The sequence below is a fragment of the Medicago sativa genome, chromosome 6, assembly GCF_051527215.1.
Source record: "Medicago sativa cultivar Bolivia chromosome 6, Bolivia_mono, whole genome shotgun sequence".
NCBI lineage: Eukaryota > Viridiplantae > Streptophyta > Magnoliopsida > Fabales > Fabaceae > Medicago > Medicago sativa.
The window spans coordinates 15,267,543-15,279,415 of NC_140754.1; the positions used below are offsets into that span (position 1 = coordinate 15,267,543).

Here is an 11,873-nt window from a genome sequence, read left to right on the forward strand (position 1 = left end):
GCAACCGTCTTACAAGATCTTTGTTAAAATTGTTAAAAATAAAAAAGATAAATTTGTGAATAAACTCACAATTTTATGTTAATAGCCTAAAATGACAATAGCCTTTGTACTTACTCTAAATGATAGCCTTTCATCGAAATATTAATCAACGGTTGTGATTATTTAATAACAATAGTTATGGTGGGGATTTTTCTTACTCTTCTTGTTTTTTCTTCTTGTTATGGTGAGCATTAACCAACCTTATTGCATAGTGACATGCTTTAAGAATATTTCGAGTTACTTCTTAGGCTTTGTTTGCGAGTTGGGTTTTGGAAGTGACATGCTTTAAGAATATTTCGAGTTACTTCTTAGGCTTTGTTTGCGAGTTGGGTTTTGGAAGGGAGGGGAATGGAAGGAAAGGCTTATGGAGAGGTAAACCCTTGTTTGAGAGTTTTAAAAAAATAGGGAAGGGTTTTGGGGGGTTTTGAAGGACTTCATTTGTTCAATTTTAAAGTTCCTGCAAATTGGGGGATTTTGGGGGGTTAAACATACAAATTGACAATTTTGTCCTCATAATAATTCAAAATTCCAATTATAATTTACAAGATAAATTACAAAGTATAACACAATGTATTGATTTTAAGAAACAAAATGGTAAAATAGTGAAATTATCACATAAGTCCTCCATCTCCTTTCCTTGTTGGTTTCTTTAACTCCCAAACAAGGGGAAGGTTTTCCTTCCTTTCTCCCTTCCCTTCCTTCCCTTCCCCTCCCCTCCTAAGTCTTTCCTTCCCCTCCCCTCAAAACTCGTAAACAGAGCCTTAATATCTTTGGAAGTTCTTTTTCACTCAATCGAAGTATTACATTATATGTATAAATATGTATGTTGTTTGTTCTATCACAAGTGTATTATATGTATATTATTCTAAATGTTTGACACATTTTCCTTGAGTTTCACAGTAAACTAAATCTTGATTTTCACCTAACCTTGTTATTGAAAATGAGACCCCATATGTTTTTTTTTTTAAAGTTGCAACACCAACCCAAGAGTGGTCGGATGATATGATTTGAATTTCTTTTAGGTTAACGAGAAATTGAGAGTTCGAATCTAGCACTAAAAATGCAATTGTGTATTTGTGTTACAACTCTTGATGGAAAACTTTTTGGCACATTGTGGTCAGCCACGAATCTAGGTATAGTAGATTGGGAGCAACTGTCTCCACTACTCTTCTCCGGTTATATTTGTTAAATTTTGATATTTTATTGATTGACCCTCTTAAAATAATAGACTGCCCTCATTAAATAGATATTTATACCACAAAAAAGAGTTTCACTCATGAATTTTATAAAATCAATTCTGTAAATGTATTTGACATGAAAGTTTGAATAATTTCTACCATATTTTTTTAAGGAAAATGTTTTTTTTTGAAGAAGCAAAAATGAATTATATATACCAACAAGAACATGTTAACATAGTCAGCACAAGGTGTGCCAACAAAATGCAACCACATTTTTCCAGACAGTCCAAACAAGCAATAAAACTAACAAGTGCCCAAACAATCCAAAGGGCATACAAGCCAATTATGAACACCTAAAACATAAACAGCGTTGGCAGCCTTCAGTAGTTAAGGAAAACTAAAATAGAAACTTTGCATTGGGAAATAGTGAAAAGTAGAATGTTTAACTTTATGAAAGTCAAAAAGTTGTTGTTTTTAATAAAAAAAATCTATTTCTACTTCCTTAACTAGTGCCCCGGGGTCATTAGTTAACATGACCATTTTTTTAAATATAAAGACACGTCACTACCAAAAAAAAATATTAACACTACCAAAAAAATATAAAGACACGTAAAAAAAAAATTTAATTTGTAGATGTTGACGACTCTTTAATTTTTTTTAATATAATAGGATAATGTTTATAATCTTGAGTATTTTGCTGAATGATAATGATGTTATTATTATATCACTTTTGCATTGTTAAAAAATTTCTATAAATAAATATTTATCTTATTAATCTTGCCCCTGCAAGTGAACATTTTTTTTGGATACGTCACTGATCAAACTCGAGGAATTAGTCTTTTGGTTCATGTGATTCAACCTAACAAGCCGTTTGCAAGCTTAAATCTAATCAACTACAAATTGAAAAGAATGTTCATACCGAACTCAATTTGAGCCAAATTTTCTAAATCGAGTCGAGTTGGACCAAATTCAACTCATTTCCAGTAATAGAGCATAACAATCATTGTAACTCTTCATAACAGATGCTTGGTAATTTTAGAAACCCAAAAGTTTATGTTTGGATTGGTGGTACATAATGAAATGGAGTAGAATGAATTAAATTGGGATAACATCAATTTTTCAAAATCTAATAGGCATATTTTATTTGGTTCCTCTTTATACCAACAATCCAAACATACTAGAGAAAGTAAGGGGTCAACTGTGATAAATTTCAGCCTGATTCAACCCACAAACAGCATTACTGTAAATACAGATAGTTAAATGTAAATAATAGAAACAAAAAAGATAGAAAGGAAACAAATAACATCATCAAGCATAGGATGTAGGAGACTTTCAATTGAGGAGGAGATTTTTGGGTTCAAGTATGAGTGGTTAGTACTAATCAAACATCTATTACGAATAAGCGTAAATATTGGATATGTAAGAGATGTGATTCACATTTCCAATGCTTAAGAACTTTTGTGGATATGTGGTGTCCCGATCTCTTGTTGGTCCTGGATCATTATAATTAGTTTGTTATTGCTTATGATACTCACCAAAACACGGTAACAAGTGGTATCAGAGCCTTAGTGTTTGTGTTTCCGTATCTTTTATTTTTGAACCGGGTTGATGTTCTGACCATGAGAATTGACTGCATTCTCAGAATTTTTTTTTCCTGACCCTCTCACCAAAAAAATTGATATGTCTGCCCCTTGTTTAAAATTATTGATCCAAATGCCCTTGTTCTCTATTTGAATTGGCGAGCATAACATTTTTTTCAACTTTTTCTGACGAACATGCAGGTTTTTTGCAGGGTATCCTGTGTTCTGCCAATCAAATGGCGAGCATCCATTTTAAATTATTATTTTTGTGTTGTTTCTTTCTAATGGCGAACATGCCATTTAAAGATATATATATATATATATATATATATATATATATATATATATATATATATATATATATATATTTGTGTTTTTTCTTTAAAATGGTTTCAAATGGCGAACATGCCTTAAAGTTTTTTTTGGGTTAAATAAGTATTTTGTAATAAGGAATTTTGATTTTAGTCCCTAAAAAATAAAATAGAATGTTTTTATCCTCATAATTTTTTTTCCGTTTTTGTCCTTAATGACCAATTTATGTTCAAATGAATGTCAACATTGTAATATTTTTATGATCAAGATGTATCCATATCACGTATTTTTATTATGTTCAACCCTTATATATTCATATTATGTTTAAAAAATGTCAAAAAGATATCAAAATTATATCCATTAGGGACCAAAACTAAAAAAAAAAAAAAAGAAGGTATAACCGAAAAAAAAAGGAAAAAAAAAATAATGAACATGCTCGCCATTTCTAGTGGCAAACATATAAAAAATTGAAAAAAAAAATATTATTCATGTTTGCCATTTTAAGTGGCAAACATCTAAAAATTGAAAAAAAATAATTAAATAAGCATGTTCGCCAAATCACAGTTAGAACATGCCAGAAATTTGAAAAGGTGTGCATGTTCGCCAAATCAAATAAAGAACAAGGGCAATTATATCATTAATTTTGAACAGAGGGCAGATATATCATTTTTTTTTTTTTGTAAGAGGGGCAGGAAAAAAAAATCTCGCATTCTCACCACTCACCTTCAACCTAATGTGCATTATCTAATCAATGCAATGTTGCTAATCTTGTACAAACATAAATTAATGGAAATTTAAAAAACAAGTAACACTCAAACAAAGCATAAAATTTGAAGCAGGCACCAACAAAAATTTCCTCAAACACAATACACTAGTTGCCTTGAAGTTATCTCAAACAAATTTCCTTAAATACATAAATCCCTTAAAGTATAATAAAATGAAATAAAATTGGAAGAATAATTTAGCACGTCAAAGCAATTTCTGACTAAAATATTTCTCGACAAAAATGTTTCTATCTAGCTATCTAGCTACGAAAATATTTCTCTTGACAAAAATGTTGTTACTATAGTGCATCCATGCTTAATCTGATCTCTTGGGAAAACTACAACACCACAAAATCTTCTAGATATTATATCCTCCACCCTTCTTTTTCTGTAAAGCCCAGCATCTATAACTTCTGTTGTGGTGTACACTTGGTTCTGGTTTCAAGTAAAATAATAACACCATTTTCACGTTACCAAATAAGTACGACATCAAGAAATCAAGAACATAGGAGCCAATCTTTATGTCAATATCTTTAAGAATTTAGGCGCAATATGTTGCATATCAACCAGGGAATCATTGAAGATAGCAATAAAAAGGAAATACAAAGCAATAAATTGTTGAGACTATTCCAGAACTCGTCAACTTAATATTTTTCAGACATGTGTAAGGAAAATTATGCAAAAGCTTTAGACATAAAATAAAAACTTTATCAAACAAGGAATAGGTACCACAAGGGAACTGAATCAAATAAAACAAAATTACTTATAAATTATAATCTTGTCACAGATCAAACAAAATAATTAAAAAAAAACAAATTTACCTTTGTAAGGTATGAGGTCAACCTTTGCTGACGGTGCGTTTTGAAGCAAAAAATTCAGATATTCATTAGGTATGGATGATTTGTTCGTTCGAAGTTTCAGTGACTTCAAGTTACAAAAGGAAGGAAATTCCGCCTTTAATATGTTAGGATCTGAGTGGAGCATCTAAGCAATGAGGCATGGCTATGAATGAGAATCAATTTAACACAAGTCATATTTTTCAACAAAAGTTATAACTGAAAAAACAAGCATATTAAGGAAAAAATTGTTGTAATAAAATGTGAAACCAACCAAACATTGCATAAAGTACCTGAAGAATAATTGAATTGATTGTCAATGATTCAATATTAGCAAGCTCAACCAGCCAGTTGTACAGAATCAACGAAGTCTTTGCAGCTTTCGAAAAATGTGTTACATTAATATTTGCATGTTTGACAGAAGAGATATTACTGTAGCTCCCACAAAGTTGTTGAACAGAAGGAATACCCTTAAAATCAAAGGTACGGAGGTTGCGAGTGTATAACTCAAAGTTGCAAGAGTTAAACTTCCAAAAGTTTCCATGTATTGTTAAATTTGCGAGTGTGCCACTCGATATGCAAAGGTTTTGTTTGTCAAGAGCACGACAATTTTGAAGGATCAAACTATTCAACCTCTTAAATTTTGTAAAAGGCTCAACACGGCCATCATCGTCCACACCAAAGTCAAAGGAACCTAAAAACAGGTTGGTTAAAGCTGGAAAATTCAAAGAATTTGGAAATAATGTTTGTGGAGGAGAAGCAACAGAAACATGAAGAGATGTTAAAGTGTCACATGAAAAGAAGTAAGACCGAAGGTGTTGTACTTTTCTGACATTGATTCGTACTCGCTTGACATTATGCGTAAAAGCATATCTGACAATCCATTCGAGATGGCTTTGATACCCCGCGAGACACTCCTGGCGAAAATCAAGAGCTTCTATTGCCGTTGAGCGATCACGTGTGCCTAAAAATCCATGAACAAAATATTCGAAACCTCTGAGATCCTTAAAGTGTGAATAACCTATGATAAGGCTTGGAAGTCACTTCCATATATTCTTCCATATTTTGGACAAAATACAAGTTTGAACTGCGTATTTCGTATTCAAAAAAGAGAGTATGTGAAGTAAAACACACTCGGGTAAATCACTTAGTTTGTCTTCGTTATCATGGTCGTTATGTTTTGGTCTTACTCTCTTCACTGGATTCCGGATATCTTGCAGTAGAAGAAACACCCAGAAATGCCAGAATGTTACCTCGGCCACTGACATGAGATTCATATTGATTTGAGTAAAATCCAACCCACCCTGCTTTGATTGTGTGTTCTGCGGCAAGTTTTGAAAATTAAAAGCAAAGTGAGAAATATCCTTTATTATAAAAGCTAGACTTGCTTGGCAATCATGTTTGCCCTAATTCACTCTTCTTTTCCCTAATCCCTAGCATTTTTCCCACCTAAACATGTACTGATGACTAATCTAATCTCATCCGTTCAACCTCTATTTTCACACTTAATCACATCCGTTGATTCAAAGTCTACAGATTTTCTCTCATATTACTTAGTTAATGCAATTGAAGACGTCTTTAATGCAAATAAAGTCGGTCAACAATCCCCTACACTAATTGCTGATCAAAAGGTGTTCTTCGTACTGACATTACAATGTTTCACACATACATTTTTTTCACTTTGATTTGCTATCCGAAATAGAGTGATAGGAAGATATGCGTTTAAAGGTGAAGTTTCCCCCAAATTTTACCACTTAAGTTAAATGTTCGTTCTTCATAGTGCATGTACAAAATCAGGTTTGTTTCACTTGATGATTTAATCTTTTTCTATTTAAATAAGATGAACGGAGTCCGTAAACTTCTAAGATGAACGGAGTCCGTAAATTAAATTCTCTTTTGGTTGGATTTAATATTTTTTGTTGTTGTTTAAATCAGCTTGCAATTGTTTTTCATTTTTTTTAATACACTGTCTAACTTCTAGGATGTCGGAGAACTGCAACCATTCTTTGTTGCTGAATATTTCTACAAGCTACCGGAGTAATGGCACTTGCTAGATGGTGATGGGAATACTCATAACGTCATGTTCAACAAATCAATTAGTCGGCCGTTGTTGACAGATGGTTGGAGTGCATTGCGACTGTTTTATCTTGGTTTTTCGGGTGTCAAACATTGATTACGTTTGAACCTTTTTAACCTTTGATATCTCATTTTTTCTTGGGAAGGGAAAAATAAGAAAAACCCTTGAGCATCGAGGTCCGGGAGTTGTTTTCGTTACGGGAAGGTGTTAGGCACCCATAACGACTATAGTATCCTATAGGAACCGTCTTTACTTTCTACGCGCGCGCTTTATTTTTAAATGCTATTTGAAAAGTGATATTTACACCTAAGAGTTTACTAAGTGAAGAATTGGAGGGAGAAGAAGATGTTTGAATTTTTATTTTAATTGAATTGAAGGAATATTGTTTCCTTGCCTACGTACCCTTTTAAGGGATCAAATCCACCGTAGTTCTCTTCCACAAGAAATGTTTTTTGTTTTTGTTGGTTGATTTTAAGTTTGAAAATGGAATTTTGAAGAATGATAGAAAGAGGCCTCAAGGGCATAAGATTGTGAAAATATGAGGTTGAATTAGTCATTTTGCAAAAAAGTCTAAGTATGATAAAAAATTCATTAAAATTTTTGTTTAAGAAAATAAAAGGAAAATCAATGGGATTTTGATCCCAAAGTTTATTAGGAAAAAGATTTGAGTGATGTTGTTCATGTTTTTTGGAAAAAGGATTTTTGCCTAAGTTTCAAAGTTTCTAGACATACATCTAAGCATACATTCCCTAAACATGCATCTAAGGCATGCATACCCTAAACATGCATCTAAAGTATCTATGTGATGTGTGTGCATATGTCGGTGCTTGTGTCGGTGTACATCATTAGAGTCCATTGCCCTTTACATATGCCCTAGTTTACATTCTATGGTCTTGCAAGGAATTAAAAGCATAAGGTAAAATACAAGAATTCCTAGGTTTTACACTCTAAATTTTGCATGTATTTTAAAGTGTAAGAAAGATAAAGACCAAAATATACGATGGAGGATGAGATGCCTTATGGAATGCATGAAACATGAAGCAAAGTGGTTAGTAGCATAAGGGATCATAGAATGGAAATTATAGGCAAAAGAAACACTAAAGACTTGACAAGAAAATGATAAAACCCTTAACCTAAAAGTAGTAAAGATAGGCCTAAGATTCATCATAACATCAAAGCAAGTGTATGACCTATAATCCTCACATCATGACAATTTTCTAAAGGTTTTATCATACTCAATTATGTGAGAATTACAAGAACACACTCAAGTCAAGAATTATGACACGTTTAGGCATATTTGGCACTTCATCTCCACAAACAAACCTTAGGTTGTCTTGCAACACAAGAAATTGACAAATCATATTCACAAACAGTAGGAAGAAGACTCAATATCAAAGGCAAGCATATCCCAAGATTACACAACAAACACAAATGTCAACTTGGCAAAATATCATATCAAACATAGCAAAAAAAAAAAAAAATCACAAGAAAGACTAATAAATTACAAGTAATACTATATATTTTTTTATCAATTTTTACCATGTAAAGCAATCACCAAAACTATCAAGAAACACATTAAAAACACATAGGAATTTTTCTAGAATTTTATCAAGGCTTTTGAACACATAGGGGGTGCAAGAAGCTAGAAACACTATTGAAATAGCAAAAAAAACACCAGAATACGAAGTCCAGACAAGCTGGAACCCAAGCCCAAGATCCAACAGGGATCTGGATCATCCAAACGCATCAGGGGCGTTGGATTGATCCAGTTCCCCCTAAACCTAGATCTGACGGTGGAAACATGATCTAGGGGGTCTATATAAACCCCTCCCCAACGTTTTCCTCATTTTCTCCCTCTCTTTCTCTCTCTACATCCTAAAACGCTCTGTCCTCTCTCTAGGTTAGTGGCCTTGCCGGAAACTGGGAACAGAGGCGGAGGACGGCGGAGGAAGATGAAGATTCATCGGAATCTTCATCTTCTCCGACGATCCGATGCTATTTTCAAAACCAAATACATAGAAACGTTCGTCTTCCTCTCCTGTTCCCATTTCTAACGCTCAAACATTCAAAAACTCCTTAGATTTTGCTAGATCTAAAGGTGTGTGGATTCGACTCTTTGAGATAGTAACAGATTCGAAAGTATGTGAACATGCATGGTTTTGACGAAGCCAGTTCAATCTTGATGAACTTGCTTCGAATCTCTGTTGAATTTGATTTGGTTTTGCTGAATGTTTCCCTTCGTATTCTCTGATTCTTCGATTTCTCTTCTTCTCAACACTTTCTCTGTGATCGTGTGATTCGTCGCTTCAGTGGCGGATTCACGCTGGAATTGCAGAGATTAGGGTTCGATGATGATGATTCCTTAGTGAATCTCTGAGAACCACTTCGAATTCATTGAATTTGTTGAATCTTGTTGCAATTGATTGTGAATTTCGATTTCTGGAAATTAGGGTTCAACGAAGAAGATGAAGCTTCATCTTCGTTCTTGTGAAAACAGTTTTTGATTCTGTTAGAGGAGAGAGAATGGGTGAAAATGTGTTTTTGGTGATGTGTCAATGAATGAATGGTGATCTCTGACTTTGACTTGAGTTGGCATTGTTTTATATGTGCCAAGTGTGCCCTCTGCCCAATAGGGTACTGCCACGTGTTCCTGGACTTTGGACTTGACTTTGGACCAATCTGCAAATTATAAAAACTAAAGGACTAATCTGCAAATAACAAAACTAAAGGACTAATATGCAAATAACAAAAAAGGACTGAAAAACAAAAACTTGAGACTTTAAAGGACTAGAATGCAATTATTAGAAATTTTAGGACTAAAAATGAAAATTAAAAATAAAACTTGAATTAAAATTGGTAAATGGAAAATAACGTAAAGTGAAACGATTAAAAATAACAAAACGGACTAAAATGAACCCACTACTAAATGAGGTACTTTAAAGTAACCTCTCTCTGCCAAAATTTTGTGTGAAATGACCAAAATGCCCCTAGGGACTAAAATGACTTAAAATGTCTCAGATGCAATTTTAAAATGGTTTTTTAACAGAGAATTAAAGCAAGAGTCTATACAAGCAAATTAAAAGACTCAGAGACAATTTTTAGAGATTAAACAGAGTTTTAACGTAGGAAATGACTAAAATGCCCCTAGGGGCTAAACTGACTCAAGATGACTTCAAATGTAATTCTTGAAATGGACTTTAACATGAGATTGAACCAAGGACTTGTACAAACCAAATGAAAAGACACAAACAATTTTCAAGGACTAAAATGAGTTTGAATGCAGGAAATGACTAAAATACCCTTTTTCATGAATTTTGCAAATAACATTGAAATGAGATGCAGAGAAAGATGCAATTGATCAGAGACACATCACATGACTTGAAATGCAAGAAAGATGTTTTTGGATGACTTGGAATGCAAGAAAACATATACAAATACACAGTTGAAAAGATTTTTTTAAAGCTAAACTGAGAGATAAAGCAGAGTAAAATGTCAGTGCAAAATAATAGCAAATTGGCAATAGACATATATCAAAGATGGAAAAATATTTTGAGCAAGTATTTTTAGGTCCAAAATTAGGGTATAACAGCGACTATTCTACGAGTTTAGTGAAAGTAAGATTATTGCTTTCCAGTACCTTGGTGGAAGTAGATTTCAAATCTTTGTTTTTGCTCATAACATTACTCCAGCTGATTATCCACCCTATCATTCCATGAGTGCGGCAGCATCGTGTTATTGTACCTTTGAAGTTCCTATCGCTGGATATGGATCGACGAAATCACCGAAGGTTGTTTATTGTTTTTTTGATTCTATTCATTTAGAGGTTTAGATATGCTATAATAAAGGATTTTTGTATGTCATTAACATTTTTTTTTCTTAACAGTTTTTTTTCTTTTTTTTTTTTTTAGGAACTACCTTATACTTTTGGCAAATTCCTTAGAGTGAAACATCACGATTACGTCGTGTTGTGCGGACCTTATGACAATATCATTCCTGTGAGACTCAAATATACAGACGACCTCATACCAAATGTGATGTTCGGAAAAGGTTGGACGAGTTTTTGTGTTGCCAATGGTATTGAGGGCAGAGACGTGTTGATTTTCAAGTGCAAGTGCATCATGGACAAAAAATATGTTATCGTATCCAAGCGTTGATAAACGCTTGAATGGAGTTTTTTATTAGTGATAGTTTAAGTTTTTCTTTGAAAGAAAGAATAATTTAGTTTTTATTTTCAAATATTATCAGCATTGCATTAGTAAAAAAATGCAAAAAAAGTACGTAATTCGGTTTATGTTATTGTCTTTCCAGTTTAGTTTGCTCTCTTTTTCGTGCCGTGGCATCTTTAATTTTCTGTTTAGTGGCAAAAAATATATTGCATCACGAAAAAAATTGATGCAAAATAAAATTTGTTGTTAAATTTACTGTTTCCATTATTTACGGTAATGACACTTTTTTTGATTCTCTCCGTTTGTCTTTATGATGTGTCTTAAGATCAAGCAGTTCAGGGCTATGTGCAATTTTGTTAACAAGTATTCAATTTTATTTTCACCAAAGGAATTGTTTTTAGTCTCACCCGTTGCTTTTAATTGCTTTTATGCATTATGCACTAATTACTCTACCAATTACTACCTATTAAAAGCAATTAAAACGTACTTATATCAATTGGTCATGAAAAACTTAATACACGGAGAAGTTAATCGACTATGCTATATATGTTATATATCAAATATGCTCCAATAACAAAAAATAGCCACGAAAAATATATTAAACTGTACCTATTAAAAGCAATTAAAACGTACTTATATCAATTGGTCACGAAAAACTTAATACACGGAGAAGTTAATCGACTATGCTATATATGTTATATATCAAATATGCTCCAATAACAAAAAATAGCCACGAAAAATATATTAAACACATTTGTCATGCTATATGGAAAAGTTTTGCATCAATATGCACAGAAAATTTAACAACAAATTAAATATTGCATCACGAAAAAAATTGATGCAGTATATTTTTTGTTAAATTTTTTGTTTCCATTCTTTACGGTAATGACACTTTTTTTGATGCTCTCCGTTTTTCTTTAT

General features: G+C 32.7%; 1 pseudogene; it reads right to left on the reverse strand.

The window, feature by feature from the left end:
• Positions 1–4,137: 4,137 nt before the first annotated feature.
• LOC146913155 (putative F-box/LRR-repeat protein At3g18150) lies at positions 4,138–8,834 on the reverse strand (annotated as a pseudogene).
• Positions 8,835–11,873: the final 3,039 nt, after the last annotated feature.